Raw genomic sequence first — 24,668 nt, forward strand, 5'->3', positions numbered from 1 at the left:
ACCATTCCAAGTCTGTCCTCTGATAATTCATATACAACAACATCATACACACCCATAATGCAACATTTCGTACACACAGTTTCTTTCTTTCTTTTTGAAATAACGCAGCACACAGTGGTTAAGTTTATGGGCCGATAAATGCGCCTAATCACACACCCAATTGCTGATTATTGGAGAACCAATCAGACGTAATGAGTGGCTCAATACCCAATCAATGACGTTAATGTGAAAGGAAAGGCAGCCCTGATGCAAATGAAGGAGTAATGACAGCAGCAGCAAAAATGGCAGCTTCATCTTTACAGTGGCTGTTTCTTTTTTTTTTTTTTTCTTTTAGTGTTTGACATATGGACCCAGTTACACACACACACACACACACACACACACACACACACACACACACACACACATCCATGCAACCCAGTGGGCTGGGTGGACTCAAACAAGTGAGGGAATTGAATGCAACACAGTAAAATGCAAGAAGTTTATCGCAAACAGCTCATATCACAGGACTGCACAGGAGCAGAATCTGAAAACAGACCCAGCACAAGTTCATCTGTAGCATCCAGGGCTGTAGAGGAGGACACACACACAGACACACACACACACACACACACACACACACACACACACACACACACACACACACACACACACACACTCTTGAAAGGCCACCTGGAGTTGTGTGGAAGTCATTTCAGACGGTTCGGGCCAACTGAGGCAGAATTATGGTATGTTTAACCCCCATCAGCTGTCCTAAACTTTGCCTCCTGTGGCAGGTGATCCCACCTACATTTGCTGTGGGTGGTGAGTTGCGAGGGTTAGGGGGTCACGGAGCATTGCCTGTCCATCAGCCGCTTTGCCCCCCGTGCTCTAAATACTTCAGTGGAGGTGAGCCCCCTCTCATGCCTCGAGTGTTCCTGGAGCCAATAAAACCGAACGATTAGTGGAGCTGTTCCCTTTTTTTTTTTTTTTCTTTTTTTTTTTAAGGGTGTCAGCTCGTTAAGGGAGTTAATAGTGAAGGTGTTTACTTTTGCATGACAGACAGGAGGGGTGGGCCGGGGACCTTAAACCAAGGAGGCCCGCACTGGTCCCTTCTGCCGACCCCCTCCTCACCTGCGACTTGTTACGTACGACTCCATGCGTGCAGCACTGGAGTCAAAGAATCTGCCTGATTCTCAAGTGGAGCTGTTCGACGCGGGTCGAGGGCCATCACGCTGGCAGTCAGAGAGCTCGCACACGCTGAAGACACTCACCTGTGTCCTTGCTACCCGCACGCCCTGCTCTCACAGCCTGCTTTCGTCGGCAACACCGCAACCGCGTTATGAATTTTCAGCACGTGTGGAACAGTCGGCTGACCTCATTCCTGTCGCAGGAACACTACCCCTCACCTAATTCACACAGCACGGCACACACTGTACTTTTTGTTTAGCTCGATCGTCAGTCTGCGTGTTGTGTGCTGCGTGTGAGAGACAGGAGGCTTGGCGGCATGGTGCAGTGAGTGAATCGGGGCAGCAGGGGATATGGTCGTCTCTTAACTGTGTGCACACACGCAGGCGTTACTGAGGAAATTTTATTTGGTAAACCTCTGAAACTGCGTACTGCATCGGCTGGATCTCATCCAGTCAAACAAGTTGTTTTTGCAAGGGCAGAAAGACATCAACGTGAAAAATTGTCTTTGAATTCCTAAAGGTCGTACCCTCCCTGTGGTCAAATGACAGACAGAGATGTGATATTCTCTTTCATAGCTTAGAGGTTAAAATGTGGGCATTGGATCATACACGCACACACGCATTAATTCACTTCATGGCAGCTTGTGAATTAATCCGAAATCATCATGTTGGTCTCATCTTGAACTTGAATTTTGTTCGTACATTTAAAAAAAAAAATGTTCTTGCCATAAAAGAATCTTTTCAAATACCCCACTGTGTCTTTGTCACAGCGAGCTAATAGATCGAGGCTCCCTCAAATCCAGCCAGTAACACACAGCAGATCTCCACGCAATGTGATTGTGTTATACAAACATAACTTCTCAGTCTGGAGGAGAGAGACAACAGATTGTTTTCTCACTATGAAACGTCTGATTTAAATGTAATGCGGTTCTAGATTTTGCCTTTGTTTGCGCTGCCTGATGATTGTGTTTTTTTTTTGTTTGAGAATGTAAACTGAACACACAGTTAGCATTACCCAGACGCACAATACATCTGTGTGTCTACATCAGATCTGGTTTTCCATCATCATGGATGCATTGCACTTTGTGGCTGTATTTATGTATCAGAACTGATTCTGTGATGCATGTTAGTGAGCTGTTTTTAGATTTATGTTGGGTATTTTTTTAATTTAAGAAAACATCTTTGACTCTAAAGAGGCACATGACAAGTAGAGATAAGGGTATGAGTAATATAGTGAACTTGATTATAACATTAATTGTGGTGGTAGTTAATCCAGATGCATATATATATATATATTGCAACTGTAGTCCACTGTTTTTCTCTGTAAGCTAAAACACAACCGCCTGAGCCACATACTGATAAAGTGGAATCGCGGGATATATATTGGCAGCACTTGTGCATTTTGAACGCTCGCGTGAGATATAAAGCATGTAACAAGAATGATAACCTGTGTTTTGTCTATTTTTTGATCTTATGTTTTTTGAATAAGTGCAAATACATTTCCTCAGGAAGAAAAGGGTGGGCGAGACAGAGGAAACTGTTTTTTTAACGTATTCTGTTTAGAATTGTAAATGTATTGCATAGGCCCTGCTGTCCAATTACATATATCTTTCATGTATGAAATCATGCATGTCTTTTTCTCTAAAAGGGGGAGGGCTGGCACAAAGGGAGCAACCCCGACTGCAGCAGAACAGTGTGCAGCCCACATGAAAAATAAGGTCTAGTGTCGGAGCCCCGGAGCCCTGGGCAAGGAATGCAGCTCCATCAGCACACAGGCCAGGGAGGGGAGCTGCTCTCCTCTCCACTCCTGACTCCTGCTGTATTATCCTTGTCCTATTGTGAGGCAGCTGACCCTTCGGGTCCTAAATCAGACTTTACGGAAAATACATTTCAGATCACGTCCTTAATTAGCCCTGCGACGATAAATATTGTTTCTTGCGCTGCAAAGTGTTTTATTTTTCCACATACTAAAAATAATCTTGAAAGATGCAGGAGGAAGAAAAAAAGGGCTGCTTATTTATTTATTTTCTCTTCTTTTATTCACATTTTCAAAACAATGACTTGCTGCTGGGGACTAAATTTCAGTGACCCAAATTTTGTAAAATTACTTTGAACTTTTCAAACAAAGCTCTTTAGATGCTTAACGACATAACTCGTCTCATTCAGGATGTCCTGCTGCTTTCACTGTCACTTTTTATTATAGTATATTCACTTGATTGTATAAACTCTTTATTTTTAATTAGGCCTATTTTCAGAGCACACAATGCAGCATTATTCTGTAGCGGAGGAGCTAAAGTTAGCAGTTTTTACCTTTTGTATGATGGAGGGAGAATGCTTTGCCACACAGGCACAAACCTAATCTCAATATCCTTATATCGCATTTGATTCCAAGTCATTGCCTGAGAAAGAATAAAATCATACAGATTCCCTTATCAGGCGGAATGATTTAATATAGTCAGGATAACCTGGGATCAAGCCTTAATCACTGACTGTAAATGTGTTGTCAGTCTTCTGGAAGACTACTGGGAAACCAGACCCTAATAAAACCAGAGAGGTGACGCTGAGCGAAACCAATCTCAAAGTCGCTCTGTATGGAAACATTCATTTTACAACCACGTGCCATGAAGCCCCCCAAAAATGCATGTATGCATCCGAAATGTGCCGTCTTTGCACTTTTCTGATACAAGATTCGAACACATCCTCTATATAGCTATCCTTAATCACACACATACGAAACGTAAAATACACCCGTCTGTAAACACACACTCGCACACAATCAAACAGCAGTGACATTTCATCAGCTACAGTAGGCTAAAAGAACCATTTCTTGGAACAACTCATCCCATTTCTGGCAGCATTACTGATAACTGTTATAGAAATCATACAGTAGAGTGTATCCTGTAGATCTGTCATCATTTGAAACCATAAATAAAATGCACTTCATATCCCTGTGTGTATTTTTTTTGCACATTTAGACTTGTTGGCCTGCAGCTATATGTGTATATAAAGCACATGTTTGCATGTCCACACTGTCTGACATGTATAGAAGCTAGTGAGCATATATGCTCATGTATGTGTGATCCACCGGGTCCCGCATGTGACCCTCTTGCACATTCGCTCTAGCTCTGGCGATTCCCTGGCCAAAAAGAGAACCCAGAGCGAGTGTCCATCAACCAAACAACCTCAACATATTCAGAGCCTCTAATCCGAGAGGAACAAACAGGTGAGCAGAGCATGAAAGCGGGGCATTTATCAGTCAGCCTTCCCTTTGCACAAACTCGGAAGGCGAGCTAACTGCGTGGGGGGACACAGACTGGGGACAAGTTAGCTTCAAAGCCCTGAAGAAGTTAAAGGGCTTTGGGGCTCGGACAGCAGGAGCATGGAGGACTTCACAGCCTTACCTGATGGGGTTTTTGGTCTGTGTTGCCACCACACGGAAGGCTCTCTGACTGCGATTTCTTTTCAAGTGTCTGTTTGAAGTCAGCAGGCAGAAAGGTCACGCCCTCTTGGTCGCAGCAGGTTCGTCAGAGCAATGGTGGATGGCCAGTGGCTATTGCTAACGTTCAGACTTTCGCCTTTGTCTTTGTATTCACAAAAAAAAATAAAAAAATAAAAAAAATAAAGGAGGATGTAAAGCTATTGATCCGGCGCCTGGGCACCTTAAGAAGTTTTGGTGACGTACTCCCAGAATTCCAGGTATTTCCAGGGATTTCCAAAGCTATATGGTTTGGGATTTAGGGACTCCCAGGTCACAAGAAGAACATATCAGGATGACACCATCACCTGAAACAGAAAAAGAAAGAAAGAGAGACGCAGTTAGGAACATGTTTTGAACACAGTTGGAAATCATGACAGTAAGGATGGAGTTCCGATGCGGCGCACCCGCATGTTGTGTACCTCGGCTCTGCAGTCTGAGCACACAATAAATGTCTTTCAGGAGAGGCAGACCAGAGCAGCATAATACCATCAAGACTTCAAAATTAATTTGCTGTTTTCAGAGCCAGCAAAAATTAATCTATATAATTATTTGGGTGCTGCTACTGAAGGAAAGCCTCTTGTGATTTCAAGATTTCTTTTAATAGTCAATGAACTGCTGTGACTAATTTCTCCTCTCGTACCACTCAAGACTTTTTAAAAATGAGAATTGTGGTAAGACTTCCGGAGAAACTTAATTTCCCTGTAACCAGAACAAGACATTTTCCTGTAATAGCATATATAATTGCCTGTTCTGCAGAGGATCCTCCGTATGCGACAACAAAGTCTCATAGACAATACATATTTATTCAACTGTCAAATACAGCGATGGGGAAAGAAAAAAAAAAAAACATGTTAAAAAAAAAAGACTTTGAATTCCACATGGGCCTGGTTTGTGAAGCTGGGTAAATATGCTTGTCATATGTTCCGATAGTTCCACAGCGACAGAGATTTTAGTGAGGGAATACAGGCGGGAGAGGCAGACGGTTTGTGATAACTGAATAGCTCTTTTGAAGCCACTTCCATTTGGAAAAACCCTATGCGATTATTTTTACCTCTGTGTGGTTAGACTTGAGTTAAAGCCCGTGTTTAATTGTTCCCAAGAGTTCTTATTGTGGTGCTGATAAGGAGCTCGGGGAGCAACATTTAAAACTGCAACAAAAATAACTCTTTGCTCATTGGCCACAGGTCTGAAAGAATGACAACAAAGGGTCTATGCAGCAAAGAGAAAGAAATGAAAAAGAGAGACAGGCAGACGGGGGCAGAGGTTATGTATGGGTGTGATGAGCGTGCAGCTGAATTGTTTTATCCGATTCTCTCGGTTCAACTCCGGGTTTTCGGAATCGCATCGCTTATTTTTGATAATATCAATTTGAATAATGATTTTCCTGCGTTAGTACACGCTGCGTTACTTGCTAATCCACAAATTAATTGTTTTCATGACAGTGTTTCATCAGCGGTTACAGCAGACGGAGAGCGTGGCTGTTAATTCGTCGTCCCTCTTCCCTTGCTCTGTCCGCGGCTGTGACTTCCCCGGTTTTGTCAGAGCGACCTGTGGGAGTGTGTGTGTCGGATCAATAGCCCACCCACAGCAGAGCCGCGGGCCATCCCTGACCTGGGCTATTGATTAGGCCTGGCTCAGCTGCCAATAGCAATGTGCTGGATGTGACACCGGGCTAAGACAGGAGCTGAGGAAGGGGGATTCTGAATTGCCGGTGGCAGCCCCACAGCACACCGCAGATAAAAGTCAATTCCACTTAACCAAATCACTGACAACTAAATAGTTAGCAGACAGAAGAATGCCGAGAGTCTCTGATGGCGGCAGCTGGATGGCTTCGGGGATTTCCTCGCCCCTGACCTGTGTCGGGGAGCACAACAGGCCGTGGGAGCAACACTGTGACGTACGTGGGCCTCTGTTTGTGCAGGAGGCATGACCTCTGTCAGTCTGTTTGTCTTTTAATCTGGACACTTCTCAGTCTGCGAGATCCACCTGTGTCGTTAATACATCAGGGACGACATCCATCAGCTTCTCCCAGTGGGCTGATTATCTAGGATGATCCCTAATATGATCAGTACTTTGGTAACGACAGATGTTCTCAGCATTTTTTTTTTTTTTTTCAAATTAACATGTAAATAAATCTACAAGTAGAACAATCATATCACATTCACATATATGAAAGATATCTGAAGAATGATTTTGAGTATAGCAAAAAGAATGCTGCCTCCTGTGAAGTGTTTTTTTACTGCATGACTGTTAATCTATTCTTGCAGCAAATCATCAGTATATAAAAGCAGCTGTCAGCCGTGAGCTTTACAGTAGTGTTTCCTGTGGCTGCACGCGCAGACATAATGCAGTCCCACTGAAGTTGTCAGACTCCTTTCAATCCATCTTGCTCCCGGTCATTACCAGTCCATATTAGAGTAGTTTACATGTCACTTTACCGGTCCTTTGCCTCGTGAATGTAATTCTGTGGCCACTGCCTCCTTGTGCATTCAGCACCTATCTATGGCTCCATATCTCTCCCAGTAATTGCTGAGTGACAGAAAGGCAATACTGGCCACTTCATTATAGGACAGCCAGACTGACTGGACACTGGCCTCTTGGCTCCAGGTCACCGTGGCCAGACTGACCTTATCTGCCCAGGTCGTCAGGGGTCAGTCACCCAGAATTTATAAGGACTTTACTAGAGTTGCTGTGGGTGCCATACAGCAAGGTCGCCTGACCCCGGCGGACTGCTTATATCAGGTATTGATTGCAGTTTGTCTACTTCAGTTGAGGCCGGACTAATCTCCCAACACTAGGGTCTCAGGGGCAAAGGCTTCAGTGTAAAGTTAAGTATTGGAAGTAACAAGAGTGATGGTGGGGCGAGTGGATACTAGTAACCATGAGAGGGGCCCAGCAAGAGTTGTGGGGCTTTGGGGTTTAAAAAAACAATATGTGTAAGAACAGAGAGATGTAGTAGCAGGACTGGAACTACAACTGCTGCCCCAAACCTGGAAAAAGGTTCTATTCTTAGTGTGCACTTGGGGGATGAAGCTCTGTGCATGACAATTTTATTGAGGGATGAAATAACGGATGTTGTAGCAAGATGTATTGAACGACCGGCAGTACTGCACCTCCACTTTGAGTGGGTCTGCAGGCTTCTTGCTGTCTTTCTAAACCGACAGACTCAGACAGGAAACCAATCAGCTCTGTGTGCATGAATTCAACATGCACCTTTACTCACATCGCTTCAAGCTGTTTGGTTTCTTGATGTCTGCTCCCAAAATGTACGGTATCGATCAATATTTTCCTTATTTAGTTATCACAACTTGTTCTCAACAAAATGCAGTTAATCCTGTTAAAATAATTATCAAGAAAAAGGAACAGTATGTATGTGTGTGTGTGTGTGTGTGTGTGTGTGTGTGTGTGTGTGTGTATATATATATATATATATATATATATATATATAGTTATCCCACAGCTGTAACACTGATCAGAAAGAAGAGTTAAATCATCAGAAATAATATTACAATAATATTAACACAACTCTGGAAAAGACCATCCTGCCTCGCAATACATTTTCCGGTCATAACTTTTGTACTTTAACGTAAGTGAAACCTTAAATGCAGAATTCTTTCTTGTCGCTGAAGTATTTCTGCGTACACTTGAGTGTAAGATATGAGGACTTCTTCCACCACAGGCTCCAAGTCTTTCTGTCAACCACCCTTAGTTACAGCATATGGATAGAAACATGTGTGATTGTTAGTCTGAAACTAAATGTGTATTTGTGTGCGTGCGTGCGTGTGTGTGTTTGCACCAGCTTGTGTCTGCGTGAGACCCTTTATGTACATACTAAAGCATCCCCGACGCTCGTTAGATCTCTTCTCTTGGCAGCTGCTTGGCACCATTCATATTAAATCACAATAATGGCAGATGAGCTCTCGCGCTGCAGAGACAAGCATCTGTTTGAAACTGCACTTTATTACACTTTGTTCCTTTAATCAAAAAAACTACGCGAAAAAGATAACCCGGTTTTAAAAATCCCAGATAAACAGCAACGATTGCATCTTTAAATAATAAATGATCCCCTGCCTCTTACAGACGGGAATATAACTGAAAATAATTGAAGACAACAACGTCCTATAAGAGCAGCACTCGAGCAGTGCTGATTCAGAATCCCTCATAACTTCAAACATTCAGTCATAAAGTATGGATAATCCGCAAAAGAAAGCCATGCGTCTGTTTACAATTTCCTTCTAATTAAGGCTACAGGATGGGGTCTACCTTTGTTAAAGTTGATGTGTGTTTGTTAGGCTTCCTGAGAAAACTGTACCACTGGCAAATTAGGGGTGGAATACAAAACGAAACAAACAATAACACTCTAATATGATCTGCAGTCAAGGAATAAATATTTCACAATCTGTCTACATTTGACACACTTTCAGTTGAGAACAAAGGATTCCTAAGTAACAAATTGCCCAAACTTGGTCTTGAGACAATAACCTCTTTGACCTGAATTAATTTGCAGGATACACGAGCGACTTCCACTCGGCGACTGTGCATGTTATCGTTCCGCAATTTGTTGGGAATTTAAGGACACCTTGTTTCCTCCTTTTTTTTAAGTTGACAAGAAACTTCTGTTGGCAGTCGCAGGAAGGGAACAGACTGGAACAGATCAGGAAAGTTAACAAATAAAAAAATCCAGGGTAAGCCAAATCAGGTAAGGCACGGCTAAAGAAGTACGCGAAACATAAAGACGTGCCAGTGTATGACCACTGGTACCCAACGCTGATTAAAAAAAATGCCTCTCTAACAGTCATAGTTTGCAGCTAGTTGACAATGTAGGTAATAGCAAAATAAAATACAACACGTCCATTTCTTTGTACTCTTTAATCTAAATCCAACATTTTCTTTCTGTAAACAAACTACTGTACGATGTGCCACCAATATTATCACGACATCACGACATCCACCCCATAGATTCATCTTTTTTTTGCGGCACATAGCTAAGATTCATGAGTTCGCTGCATGGTTCACAGCATGGTGCGTCGGTGTGTCTTCCAACCTCAGACCTTGTACTTTGGTTATAGGGGGCCCTGTGGAGCCCCTGCTGGTGAATCTATTCACTTGGAGCAAAGTAGTAACTTAAGGATTTTTATTATTATTTTTTTTTACAGTGGACTGCTACAGCAACTATATGGAGCATACCATGGACTTTGTCCCTCTCTCTCTCTCTCTAACCCTAATGGATACCACTGCCCTGTCACAAGTACATCGTCACAAAATATTCAAATCAGCTTCCTCCAACATCACATCCCAACTGCCCTTCCTGTTTAGCTCAGTGATACATCACGATGCAAAATGCTTTTTCACCTCGATTTTAAAAATCTTGTTCATATCCTTGAGATGATGACACACAACAGCGTTTTACTTTACAAGGCCAATAGTGAGAGTATGAAGAATCAGGTAAGCACCACGCTGATGAAGGTGATGCTTTCCATTCTCTTGCCTGTGAACGAGGCCGGCGGTGTGCTGTGTGTCTAAGGGGGATAAGGCAGTGCTTGATGATTAATCACTGGACATAATAAAGCTTCTCACCATGAGCACACAGTCCAGCTGATTCTATGATATGATTGGGGCCGATTAGAAAAGAGAAATAATCATTCCTTACAGTGCATTCGTAGCACACCCTAATGATATCTTCTGATTGGACCTCGCAGAGAAGATAATAAGGGCCGTCTTCAGAATGGACTCCAAGATTATTTCTTTAACTTCATGAAATGGGGCCACGGGCCTGGATGCTGCAGATTTGAGGATTAAGATAAGCTGACCTTTCACATTATGTTGCCATGTATAAAAGATGTAGTTTACAGTCCCTCATCACATTAGACCTTATCAATGGTGAGAGCCTCTGTGAAGCCCCTTTGAACATCACAATGGTTTTTCAGGCTGGTATACAACAGGGCCTCTACCCCCTAGTGCGGGATTACTGTGCTTGTGTGTGTATGTGTGCTGAAAGGGGTGTGTTGTGGACGCGCACACTCGCTTGTTTGGACAATACTGAGGTACTAATCCTGTGTAAAAACTTTATTCTACCGCCTCTTTTTTCAAGGCCACGAGAGACGAAAATAAAAATCAAAAAAATAAAAACATCTTGAGAGTGGTTAATGGCTCAATTTAAATGATGTGGCCCGTTACGTTAAACAGATCTGACAGCGATGGACTATTAGCACAGCATCACGGGTGTGTATCAAACATTTTATCTTTCATACACCGCGTCAGGCTCGGCACCCCGAATGTTACCCCCTCATGTTGTCGGGACAGGTCGCCCTGCCCCGCCAGTTAGACACTCAGGAGGAAAACAGCAAGGAGCATTTCATTTCCACGGTTCTCCAAAATATTACTGTCATGAGTCTGGTATTGAATCTTAACATCTAAGTATTCTATGAAAAAATGAGGGAAAAAGCTGTCAAATGGAAGGCGAAGTGTCACTTGTTTCAAATGCAAACCAGCATGTTTAAAACATTTTCCCTGGGTCAAGTGATATGATGCTGAAACTAGAGGAGTGATCCACCTGTCAGTTACAAATACTGTCACTTGTTTCAATCTGAAAACAAGCGAAACTATATTTGAAACGAGTCAAACGATCTCACCCCGATGGCAGATCTGTTTTCTCTTGTTCTGAGTTGAGACAAACCTAAATTGAACTAAATAACTTTTTTTTTTTTTACAACATATTGGGTGCTCATGAGCACCCTTCAACACTGTTTGCTGGGGCTGGGCTGAGGAGCTATAGGCTTTTTTATAGGCGTCAGACTACTGGCCAACGTCTTCGGGCTTCTTTGATGTGGGAGGCATTGCTTACCCCTATAACTTACAGCCCAGCTCTGCAGGGACTTATTTTTATAACCTCTATTATTTTCTATCATAAATATTCAAATCCAGATCTTAAATCCAGAGCTTAGTGAGGAGAATAGCCAAAAACAACATGCAGCTCTTCAGCTTCCCCCAGCTCCCGCTCTTCTATAGAAAATCATTATGAAGATTAATACAGAAATCAAACAGAATGCTGAGACGAGACTGTAGTCCCCAGTAAAAATAATGCACTCATATGAAAGACTCGGGATGGAATTTCTGGTCAAGGATCTTGGGCTTTATTGTTCTTTATTTGTTTGAGCGTTTTGACACATTCTGCATTTCCTCCTTTTGGCTGTGAATTAATATTTGCAGCTTGAATATTAATCCTGATTCAGTGGTGGATTAGTTTGCCATTGTCCCCTCTGTGCTGAGCCCTAAATAAAGGCGCTGACATGGAGAGGAAATCTATACCTCTCTGCCCTGCAAACAAAGACCTCTGCACCCAGAGATAACACATGTCCCTGCAACACAGACCCCCCTACTCTACCCCCACGCTGGATCCTCCATCTCCCTCTCCCCTTTCTTTCTCCCGCAACCATCATTTCCACATTTCCCCTTCTTCTCACCACTCTCTTCCTCCCTCTCTCTCTCTCTCTCTCTCTCTCTCTCAGAAAAAAAAACTTTGCCATGGTAGATTTGCAAGGCAATTGTGCCCTTAAACCGCGCCTCTTCCTCAGCTTATACCATGCATTTTCCAGAGTTTATCAAAGAATACAATGGGGTTATGCTTTCACCATTATTCTCCAGGCAAGAACAGTAATTTAAATGCACCAGTACTACTGAGGCAGGGCGCAGCCCTGCTGTCTCACTATGGAACAGAGAGAGATGAAAATGCGTTACAAAAAACGCACTGCATTACTTTGTTGACCTTTCCTGTTCTCATAGTTTACAAACAGCTGTGAAGCTCCTTCCTCTGGGCTCTTTGTACATCAGAGACTAGGACTGATGGAGGCACGCCATGCTTAAATGAAGGGCTTTTTCTAACTTGCCTCCGTTGTGGCTCACAAACACAACCTAACAAACACACATTTACTTTATCTCCGCCGCCAAAGCAGTTGCCAAAGTGAGGGAGGAAATACATAGTGAAACAGATATGATGGCATCCTTTCATGTAAGTATATATTTTAACACACAGTCTGTTCAACAACAAAAGGAGGAAAAATCTAAACATATGCACACATCAATGCAGCCACCCACACACAGAAACAAGTTTAATTTTCTCAGACGTTGTAATAGCTTCGGCGGGTATTTTTGTAAAAGTTAGTCTGTTTTCTTAGTAATTGAAGCTAAAGTTGCACTGTTAGTTTGATGAAACTAAATGCGTGTTGTTTCACAGTTCATCTCGGCCTCGTGTCCAAATGAATTGCATGCTGCTGTCAACAATGACACTAATAAGCACATACCTGCAAGCTCATATAGTGAGATATCTGCACACACGCACAGACACACGTGTGCACTCATGTTTTATCATGGTATCGCGAAAACAGACGGGAACACTGAGTGCTGTGCCTCAGTTGGCGTTTCTACACGTGTGACCCGAGGCCGGTTGCCAGGTGAATATTAACAGGGAACTGAGAGGAGAAGGAGGAGGAAGGTACAGATGACAGAGGATGACGAGGACAAGCGGTTAGAGAGGGAAATTGGGAGGGGAAAGTGTAAAGAGAGGAGGACGGGAGAAGGGAAGTGAGGGAGGAAGATACGTTGAAGAGCCAGAGGAAGACAGTGGAGAGCAGCAGACAGTTGGAGATGGGCCGGAGCAGCCTGGTCAGCCTGATGAGAATGGGCAGCCATAGTGATGCCATTATGTTGGTAATCAATCCATTGGTGTCTGCTTGTCTGGGTGGGCAGATACTCGCAGTCTGGAAGGGGTTAATGGGAAATCAATGAAAGGGATGTGCTTATGAGCAGGACATGGGGAAAGAGGGACAGGAGGGAGAGAGTGCAGAGAGATAGAGGGGCGGGGAGGGGGAGATAGGAACATTGTTTCCTGTGATAGCAGCAGACTTCCCAGATGTTATCTGTCATTCAAAGGAGCACTCTGGTGACCAGATGTTTAGGCTCAATGTGGTGGAGTGGGTATACACCCTACTGGGGGATCAATATAGGTCAAGTGCATGGTAATATTTATCACTCCTCTACACGCACAAGACATTGATGTCTTTGCAACACAGAGACTTGCGCTGAGCAGGAATATATATATATATATATATATATATATATATATATATATATATATATATATATACACACACACACACCCTGGTGATATGCTAATTTATTTCAGGAACATGTATATCTGGCATGATGGTACTTTCTCATTAATATGGAACGTCTGTCTGGCCTGCATCAGCAATATCTCCTTCTTTCTTACGTCCATTACGGGAAACAAAGGGGATCGCTGATTTGGAAAGAAAGGTAAAATAAATACAGCGCAAAAATCAGCCACAGTAGTTTTCTGAAGGCCTTGGGGCATCTGAGGAGGTGGGTGGGGGTGGGGGGTGGGGGTTGGAAAGGGGGAACCGAGAGCAAGTCCCAGTGCAGTAAGGCTCTTTGTAGTTTGAGCAGTCTGAACTAGCCAGAGGCTTCCTGCTCTAACCCTTACCACTCAGAGAGACTGTTTGGGGAAATTACACCACAGAGTAATAATTAATCAAGTAAACGCTGAACTGCTTTGATTTGGATTGCATTAACATATTATCAATAATGTATTAATCAAATACAAATAAACACCTCTGCATAATAGCATACTTAACTAACTAAAAATTTCACACTTGGTGTAAAAGTTGGTCTTTAAGCAGCGAGAAAAAAAAAGCCCACAGCAAACTGCACAGGAAGAGTTTCTGTGCTTTTGGAAGTGACAACTTCCAGCACTTTACCGTCTCTGTTCATCAACTCCCTTCTTCATCACCGCATCACCCATTTTCAAGTGCTTCTTCCGAGAGGCAGAGAAAATTATGAATTCATTTATTTACGCTTAACAATGGGCAAATGCATCATGCGGAAGAAATAAACACGCCACTGATGAAGCACTGGAAAACACAATGCAACGTAATTTGTGCAAAGCTACTCCAGGTTTGATTCCAAAAGCAGCTAAGTGGATTGAGGAAAACGAGTTAGTCACTTTTATCATTTGCAGAGGAGTCGAATCAGCTCTGCTTTTGTATTTTCACTTAAATGCATGTTCTGTTTCTCTCAGATAAGTTGTGTTGTTTAAAAGCATCCGTTCTCGCCTAACGCTTTGTTCATTGGGGGAACTTCATGCCCAGGGATTTTCTAAACACAATTCATCAAAGTGGAACGGCGGTCTTTTTTTTTTTTTTTTCGCTGCATTCCTAATCCTTTTTGCTGCAGATGAGAGATTTGCTGTTCAGACTCATTAAGATTAAAGCGTTTTGCCAGAGTTATTTAAGAATGCAAAGTTCCATGTGAGACCTCTCAGAGTTCAGAACAGAGGAAAATCCTATCGACACGCTCGGTGCACTGGGGGCTGATCTTAGCCTATATTTCTATATTTGGTGTCAGTGATTGAGTGATAGCATGTGAAATGGTTTTCCCTGCCGCAATATGCTTCAGCGTTAGAATCACTTTTCCATTCTTACCATCAGCAGGAGGTTGTGGGTGTGACTTCTCTTTTTGTCTCCACTTGTAAGATTAATTTGGTCACCTGTAAACATGTTTTTTTTTTCTTTTTTAAACTATGACTTTGACTTGCGTTTGAAAGAGACCAGCTGCTTTTCATCGGAACATTTTTGTTTATTGAGTTTGATAATGAAGTTTAAACGGGCAGACAAATTAGTGAAGTGAAACAATGCATGCTCACAGACTGTAAATGTGCAGTTAACTCTGTAATACTTTGCTTTCTAGTACTTTTTTGGCAGCGTAGACTCTGGCTGGGCTGTGGTTGAACAGACAATAGTTAATGTTTAGCTGGAGGAGATGGCAGTCCGTTGGCTGAAACAGAAATTATCATTGGATCGGACCGTGTGTTAGTCTTCTGCCTAAGGATTTTTTAATATTGGCTTTTTTGGCCGCAGACCCGGTAGTCTTTTGGCCGCTCTAAAGCTGGAGAAAGACTCCGATCCCGTTTGTTGGGAGAACACAGCTCCAGTCTCGGCACCTTTCCCAAACTTTCCAACTCCAAGTGTCGCAATCTGGTTCCATTTTACAGCTGGCCTTGAGATTGTAACAGAGCTCCTTTCTCTCCCTCCTCAACCGCATATTTAATCCCTGTGCTTATGTCAAACTTAATTACAGGACCTTGTACGAAAAAATAACAAGTGAGCCTCATAGGGGTGGGAGAGAGGAAAGGCGAGTATTGAGGGAGGGAGAGAAAAAGTGACATAGGGAAAATGCTAAGAGGTGGGTTGGGGGAAGGGGTGGACAACAGAGACATTTAATCTGTGGACTCAGTGCGTTAGATGACCAAACAAAAAGCTTTGATGTTAAAGTATTTTGGTTTTTAGCCAAGTGAGACATCACTGGTGATATGTGTTGATCACTGAATCTTATATGATAAATTTTACTCGCCTAAAACAGCAAAGAGAAACGTAAAGCATAAAGAAGCTGGCTTGCATCGACTGTGCAAAACTCCTTGACATCTTTGAATGAGGAGAGCCAGAGAAGGTAAGACAGCAAATTCTCCTGAACCCCTAAAAACCAAAGACAAATAATCATTAGAATAGGTCAATCACACAGTTTGTGTGCATGTGTGTGTGTGTGTGCATGCGCCTATGTGCGTGTTTGCGCACATAAAACTATTTACTCTGTAGAAGTGGAACAGCCAGGGAGAGAGATGTTTAGTCTGTCAGTTTAAAACTATTACCTCAAACTCTGAAAATATGAGCTGAGCCTGTCGTGCATCGACACAGGGAGACAGCACTGTGAAGAACAAACCTTTGAAAAGTCTAAATCAATTTTTGGGGGAGTAACATAACAAACGCTTCACCGCAGTGAAGAAAAGGGGATCTCTTTTTTTTTTTTTTTTTAACAGTTTGAAAAGCACATATTCATACAATCTTCATAAGGCAAAACAGCATAAATGCAGTATACATGAAGCCTTTTGAAAGAGAGATGACAGGGAGGGAGAAAGGGAGAAGACACCGGGATGCTCCTCAGAGAAGCAGACAAAGCACACGGGAAGGACCACCACAGCCATAAGCAGCCCACGTTGCAAACACACACACACACACACACACACACACACACACACACTCGCCCATCAACCCTCCCTTTAGGCCAGCCTGCCATCTGAAGCCTTCCCAGACTGGACTCGAGTGGCCGGGCGATGGACCAGGGGAGGGAGAGAGGTTCCCATGCCACTGGTGCTGGAACTGGCGCGCCACCCGGAGGTATTTATAGCAGACCAGCACTAAAGGGCCGGGAGAGAGGGCATGCTTGTTTTCCTTTCCATTCCCCAGGCACTTTCACCAGGCCTCACATGTGGGTGTTAAATATATACCCAAATACTGGGAGCAACATTGTGGGGGCAGAGAATAGGAGGCAGCGGGCTCCCTTGAAACGGGAGCGCAGGGAGGGGGGCAGATAGAGAGAGAGATGGAGAGGTGAGAGAGAGAACAGGAGAGTAAAGACAGAAAGAAAGAAAGATAGAAAGAACTGTTAAAAAACGGCGAGAGAACGGCTGTTAAAAAGCCAAATGTGAAAGACAGAATGGAAGATGAATGAATTTGTGCAATGCTTCCCAAGCTCGAAGGGGCCTGCAAAAGTGACGCCGGCTCAGAGACAGCTACGGGATCCAGACGAGGATCGGAGGTGAGGACCGAGCTGAACCCAGAACGTCTAGCGGAGAGGCAGGGTGGGGGAAAGTCCAGACAAGACAAGGCGGCATTTGCAGGGAGGTAGAGGAGCGGTCCTGTTGTTGTGGCCTCCTTAACATCAAATGATATCTGGATCCAAGAAGCAGCCCTCCCTATCTCCAGCTGCTTCCTCTATATACTCTGTGATGTATGTTTCTCTCCCTCTCTCGTGCTCTCACTCTCTCTGCATGGGAATTCCAGAGTGACATTATTACTATGATGAAAACAGACCCTATAAATACTGAGCACTATGATGAATATAACAGCGATTATGGGGGCAGCGATAATTAGATCAGGAAAAGAAAGAGAGACTCATTGAAGTTTGCTCTGTTTTTGTGTTTGGGAATTCCTTTCAACCGTGTGTCTTAATGTATGAAGAATTACAGAGGCGGCGGCGGTGTGGTAATCATCTGGGTTTCTAGGAGGGCCTCCCGGGGCCTCTTCAGTGATCCTCTCTCCTGTTTCAGCTCTCTGCTCCCTCTCACATCTCTGTAAAAGCCACCCCGCTGTCTGTGTTTTTTTTTTAATGGCGCTTTGGTCAACAAACAATTAAAAAGCTGCCCCACAGATGCCTGTTAAAAAAAATGAAATGGCAGGAACTCGTGAGTGCTCCCAAATGGGACCATCCGGCAGCTCCTGCTGTCCTTCCCATCCAGTTTTGCGCTCGTAGGGTTTTTGCCCTCGTCAGCAGCTCTCCAACCCGCCCAGGTCCAGCTTAGATCTTTAAGTCCTAAGACTACAGCTTTAACAACACCCTGACCTGAGCCCCTGTCCAAATCCCCACTGTACAGCAGCCATCCCACTAGCTGATTGCGTCAGAAAGATTCCACAGCCATGGCCTGTGTTTTTTCATACTTGTGGGAAAATAGCAGTTCATGTTTCCTTGGATGCTTCACACATTCCTCACCCTGTCTTCACATTGCGGGGCCCCAGAGACTGGGTAGGGCCAAAGCCACTCAAGAGGAGGCGCTTGGCAGATAAGAGGTGTGGCTAAATGAAAAAGGAAGGCATATTTTTTTTTTTTTTTTTTTTTTTTTTATTGTTTATTTAGGGAGGGAGTTGCTAGGCGATGTGAACTCAAAAAAAGGCACTAATTGCATTTCCCTGAGTTTGATGAGTATAGCAGAACTTGGACAGAAACTTTCCAGCTCATTTAACCTCTCAGGACACAGCTGGGAATTATAGATAACAGAACATCTGGAAGTCACAAAAATACTTCTCCAGCATCTAATCCAGACTAATTCAAAAGTCACCACATCCTGTAATGACCGACATCCCAAAGCTAACTCAGTGACAGCTCCAATATTTCAAAGTTTCTCGTAAAAAAAAAAAGAAAAGAAAAGAAAAAAACGAGCCATGTCTAAATGGCATTCCAGTTATTTGGGCAAAAGTTCATGCATTCTAGACCAGGCAGCATCTTTTGCTCAAATGGAGGTCATGGAAAAGTACCCAAAACCCCCTACAGTCCTTATACCAACTCTCACGTATTCTTTTGTACTCTACAGTGCTACTTTATGCAACAGATGTTCGCATAGTCCTCCACACACAGTACATGACGAATGCTTTAACGTATTAGCAACGCAAGTATTTCAAACAGTATGTCTGTTAGATTCATGTAACGCAGTTGCAACACACACACACACACACACACACACACAGACACACAGAGCTTACTCTACTTGGCCACATTCAAGTTTGGTCTCATCCCAAATTCCTGACCTCAAAATTTCAAGACAAAGGTAGTTAGTCTTGATTTATGCATGCCTCAGCTTAGGATGAAGAGAGCAGGACACGGTAGCAAAGCAATTAATTTTGATGCTGAAAACATTATTAATGGTAATGTTTAAAACATCAAAGCGCCCGGCTGACAGAGACACAGCATCACCACTCTGACAAGATGGAACAGATGAGCTCACTTGAGTCAGTCAAGGTGAGGCACGTGGGGGGGGGATGTAATTTGTCTCCCCATTGATTTTCATTGAGATTTCCTGGAGAAGCTGTGGTTCAGAGCAGGTTGAACTCATGTACCTGGTGTCTGTGGTATGGCGGGACTGTACGCCATATGTCTGATCTCTGTCGCCGGCTTGCACTTTTGTCTACAAAAAGCATCGTGTATGTTTTTGTTTTTTTTATATGAAAAGCGTATCGTACAGTCAGCATGGGGCAATTAGGAGGAGCTGTAGGACGGAATTCAACCATTTAGAGCCAGCTTGGGATGTAAGGGACAACAGAGGACACGGCATCAGTCGGACTGTGTGAAGCTCAAGTTCATAATGACTGAGTGGGCCGCTGAAGAACCCCCTCCTCTATCTGTGCGGACTCCTCACTGTAGCTTTGGGCAAAGGGATAAAGCTTCTCTCACTCCCACATGTTCATTTACCCCCCACCATCGCACCAATTGAACCAGGGAGTCTGGGGGAGCCACATTGATATTCACTACACATCTCCATCCCCCAGCCACAACCATCCCCACTGGAAACATTATTTCATTACATATATTATGCATTCAGCATAAGGGAGTTGGTGAATGTGCAGCGTGCTGATGTGTGTGTGTGTGCGTGCGTGTGTCTGTGTGTGGGGGCGAGCTCGGATGTTTCCCTCTATGTATACATGGCTGCGACAAGCCCGCTGTAAAAAGAGTTTTAAAGGGGGGTGTAAAAAGACGTAACGCTTCGGGGGTCCAGTGTTAATGGCACTTAGTTTACTTTGCGAGAGGGAAGACAAAATATTTATTCCGTACAGCTTTGTGTCAACATTATAAAAAGAGATTTTGCAATTTTTTTTCACAACACGGAGGGACAAAGTTTCCTGCAGGTTTTTGCATGAATCTTCGCAGTTCACTTGAGCGCGCGTCCAAATGTGTACCGTGTCTCATGCAGAACAGGAATCTGAACAGATACACAGAGAGAAGAAAAAACAGGGGAAAGAGACCAGAAATTGATGAAGACAGATAGACAGACAGATCTTTCACATGGCCTGCTGCTCTTTGGGCCCTCATCCAGATGTCACCAGAAACAGTTTTTATTTGTTAATGTCTTGTTTTAAAAGCCCTCTTAAAAGCGCCCGCCGCCTTTCCCTTAAGTGGCTCCACACAAGACACTCTTGTCTGATCCGAACTGGAATCAATTTGGAAAAGAAACCATTTCACCTCTGATTAAGCACTGCTCTGTCTCTGCTGTGGCATGCTGACCTTTCCAGAGGTCTGTCTTGTGCTGCTTGGAGGGGCCGGCCAGATGATGTGCCGGGCTAATTAGATTGATTGACGTCAGAAGGCCGGGCCTAAGAGTGGCTTGTGTTTGAACCCGCAGCCATTTGTCAGGACTCACAGCCCTGTCTCTGTCAGCCTTTACTGTCTCACAGTCCTGCCTAATTTCATTTTCATACACTTTACCCCTCAGTTTCTCCTCGCAAACATCCCAACGTGTTTTTCCTTTTTCATTTTCTGTAACGCTTGTATCACTTTTTACTGGACTTCAGTGACACCTCCCCAAATTCTTATGACTCAGTGAGCCAGATGTGTGCTCCTCTCTGGTATCAGTGCGTAATCAAAAATATGTATTTCTTCATGTTTGTACAGATGAATGTTTGGGCTTCAAATGACATATGTGCTGAGTTTGACACTACAAACCTGTTTCCACATTTCGTTGTTGACAGTGTAAATTTGTAGATTTTCAAGAGGCCTGTGAGCTGCTCTGTGACATCACAAACGGTTTGGGAGCCAATCCTGGTCTGAAATTCAGCAAACGCGACTATGCATGGAAACTTTGTAACCTCCGGTGCACATACACCATGTATCTTATGTCCAGCAGTTCAACTTCTGAAATGAAAATAATAAAATATTTGCATATTTATAATGAAGGAGAAGGATTAAGATTTAAACGTAATGATTACACTGTCACTGCAAAAAAACATGTCAGACACATATCTATGTCTGCCTCTGTACATGTGTGGAAGGGAAATTCTGGGCATCACATCACTCACACATGTCAGGCCAGTCAGCCATTTTGCCAAATTCTGTCTGCCTTGGCATCATTAAAATGGCTGCATCTACACGGACGTGTTTCTGTGTGATCACCACTCCAGTCTCTATATTCCTTATTCATTTTTTTCATCTGTCACCTTTTGCTGTAAATACAGCCTGTTCACCGTCTGCGAGTATCATGGATTTGTGTAACATATAAAACACGGGAGTCCCTAGAGCTATGATACGTTGCAAGCCCAGAGTGCTTTGAGAAGAGAGTTCAGAGGGAGGGAGTCCACCAGGGATCAGCCCTCGGTCCAAATCCTGAGCACTTTGCCTTATACACCCAGAGAAACGTTGCCTAAAGAGAGGCCTGGTGGAGAGAAACCTCACCTCCAGTTCAAGCGGATTCCTCTGCCCTTTTATTTGCTCTCGTTTGGCTGCAGGGGGAACGCGCTCCACTCTGACCTGGGGGCACTCATCCAATCAGCTCGCTATCTGCTGCAAGAGCCTCCATAATAGTGACATTTTTCCACCTCGTCAATAAAGTGGTGAAAGCCACCCTCCACCCGCTACTTGACCATTTAACTTCTTCCTGAAAAGGCCCTTTCTTTCTGTCTGTCTCTGTGTCTGGCTGAAATCAATAAAAGCAGAGCAAGGAAAGAGGCCAATCCAGCGGCTGCATTAACTGGTGGTCTCAACCGCGGTACAAAGAGGATGGCTGGTAGAGAAAAGGATACAGAAGAGCTAGCAGCTCAAGCTGTTATTCATACAGTAGCGGGAGAAACCCGCTTCTTGTGTACACTCGACATATGTTGTCATCCAGTGAGGACAAGGATATTCTGAAAATGCTGAGCATGCTGCGCGCACACACACGTGTATCATAAAAGCCATAAAACAGACTCGAAACAGAGAAACTTCAGTGTGCACACAGACTGAAAGATGACAACCATAAGCAACAAAACTGACATATACATTAACAGATGCAAACTCTCGGGTCTCTAATGATCATTGCTTGCCATGACTCATTTAGCAGCTGCATTCACACATCACCACATGTCTGCAGTGATTGACATAATGGTATCAGAGTGAGAACAAAATGTCTTCCAATGAAGGAGCAGGAGGGAGAAAATGAGAGAGATGGGTTACATCTATGCCCATGCTGAAATGAGTGCAGTGCTTTGTTTGGTTATGCTGTCTGAGCTGAAATTGATTACTGTGAGAAGCATGCACCAAAGAGCCCCTGCATTCAGATGAAATAAATAACACACTCTCTTAGAGATGGTGGGGTGTGTGGAAGACGGAACAGAGGGTGAAAAATGAGATATGGGAGGAGGGAAGAAACAAAGATGGATGAGGTCAAAATGAATTTACAAGGGAAAAAAGCAGGGATGAAAAGAAAGACGGAAATGGCTAAAGGTGGGATGCTGAACGACATGTCTTCAGTCTAGTGCAGCACTAAGGAGAGAGACAGTCTGGAAGACATCTGGAGCAGCGGAGGATAACAGCCGCACACCACTCCCCGACCACAGACAACATGATGAGGGATTAAACTTCATTACAACATGTTATGGTAATGAATGGGCTGTGGCCAGTTCTGGATGTGTTAGAGTAATTACCACTCTCCAGCGTATGTGTGACTGACACTTCCAGCGCGTGTTTACGAAGCCATGTGTCCGTCTGCGTGTGCTGATCATTTTCCCGGGACTTTAGAGAACTGGGTGAGGCCTAATCCTGGAGGTCCTTCTCAACATGCGCTAAGTAGGAACAACTGCTGTTGCTAATTAAAAGAACGCACCGCTTAGACGGCTACTGTCACACGTATCATCTCCCATAATTAGCTTAACACTGCTCTATGATGGAGGATGGGCTGGGGCAGGCCCAGACTTTGTGGTTTGGGCCAGTGTCTGGGCATCTGGGTCGAGGATGATTTCCAGAAAGGGAGGGGGACAGACGAAGCCACACACCCCAGAGGGGCGAGGTTGACTCCGGGTCACAGAGGCTGCCTGGCCTTATGGCTGACAGATGTTAGTCTGGTTCAACATGAGTTGTCGTTCTGGAAAAAGTTACACCACACTGCACTCCGCACTGCAATTATCTTCTCTGTGTAGAGAAACATCTCATACATCATCGCTCAACAAGACATAAGAAAAAGCCCCTCCCTGGATTACAAGGCCTTTGATAAACTGCGCCAATTGAATCTGCTATCTAGCTTACTGCTAAAGCGTTCCAATGTTTGAGTTAGCCGGCCTGTCAGTAGCATTCCCAAGTGGAGCAACAGTGTGTTTTCACTGCGGAGGGAGCACAGCAGCCTTCTGTGGTTGGTGTGTTTCTGCTAATGTCGCTAATGATCCCCACAATAGAGACCGGAGCGGAGTCCTTTCATTTACGGTAAGCTTCAAAGTGTGCGAGTCCAGGGGGAGGCGTGGATGAGAGCCAGGGGGAAAGTCCTGTCCCCAGACTGCTCCCTGTTCCCTCATGACGGTACAGCTGGGGCATGCTGTGGATACGTGTTCCTCTGCGCAAGGAGCTTCCCCTTATTTACACCTGCTGAGACTTGTTAAGTGTGCATATATGCTGGTTTATGTTTGTGAAATAGGGGCGAGCTTTCTGAGGTGACACATTTCCCACTGCGGGCACGTGGACAGGAAAGCACCAGGGCGGCATAATGGAGAAAATGTGTTTTCCCGCTAAGATTGGAGAGAAAGCGGACATGAGATGACAGCGGATCATTAGACCGGGATTGCCTGCAGCCTGCTAATTTATGCAAATTAATTTCTTGGCTGATGTGAAAGGAGAGGGAGCGGGTGCCACCGCTTGGCAAGCAGTCAACATCGAGTGGCGAAAAGGTTAAACTGCCGCACTCTGCTTTGGTGGTCTGGAAAGTTTAGCAGCGTAAGCCAGGGAGGGCTGTGGTACGCCGAGCAACAATGACAAAGAAACGCACACTATGCCAGCCCTCTTCCTGGCAAGGCGGGTAGACAGACAGCCAATCCAGCTCGTGCTGGCTCTCTCGTAGGCGAATGGCATGGCATGCTGGCCCTCTCGTCGCCCCGCCTCCCCTCCCCACTGCACTGCAGCTGCCCAGAATGATTTTATAAACATTTTGCCAGTGGATCAATACCTGTATTGATCAACCATTGTGAGAGTGATCCGTCTAAAACCCAGAGCAGCCTAGAGCTCAGAGATGGGAGGAGCGAACGAGAGAGGCTGCAGAGAGGATGGAGAAAGAGAGAGAGTCTGCAGCCACAGTGAAAGGGAGAAGAGGTGCAAGGGAAGAGAAGCGAATCTGTGAGAGAAGCAGACGCAGAGCTGAAGGCAGGTGGGAAGGCAGGTTTCGGACAACGCTG

General features: G+C 44.3%; 1 protein-coding gene across 6 annotated transcripts in view; it reads right to left on the reverse strand.

The window, feature by feature from the left end:
• Positions 1-24,668, reverse strand: part of zfhx3 (zinc finger homeobox 3) — a 345,346-nt gene that overhangs the window by 148,863 nt on the left and 171,815 nt on the right. For 5 of the 6 annotated variants that reach the window (XM_037094567.1, XM_037094566.1, XM_037094568.1 and 2 more), the window contains one exon: positions 4,571-4,952. The gene's annotated coding sequence lies outside the window, so the exon portion shown is untranslated. The remainder of the gene's footprint in view (positions 1-4,570; positions 4,953-24,668) is intronic. The other variant, XM_037094565.1, reaches the window with a different exon arrangement.

The sequence above is a fragment of the Acanthopagrus latus genome, chromosome 4, assembly GCF_904848185.1.
Source record: "Acanthopagrus latus isolate v.2019 chromosome 4, fAcaLat1.1, whole genome shotgun sequence".
In the NCBI taxonomy this organism is placed as follows: Eukaryota; Metazoa; Chordata; class Actinopteri; order Spariformes; family Sparidae; genus Acanthopagrus; species Acanthopagrus latus.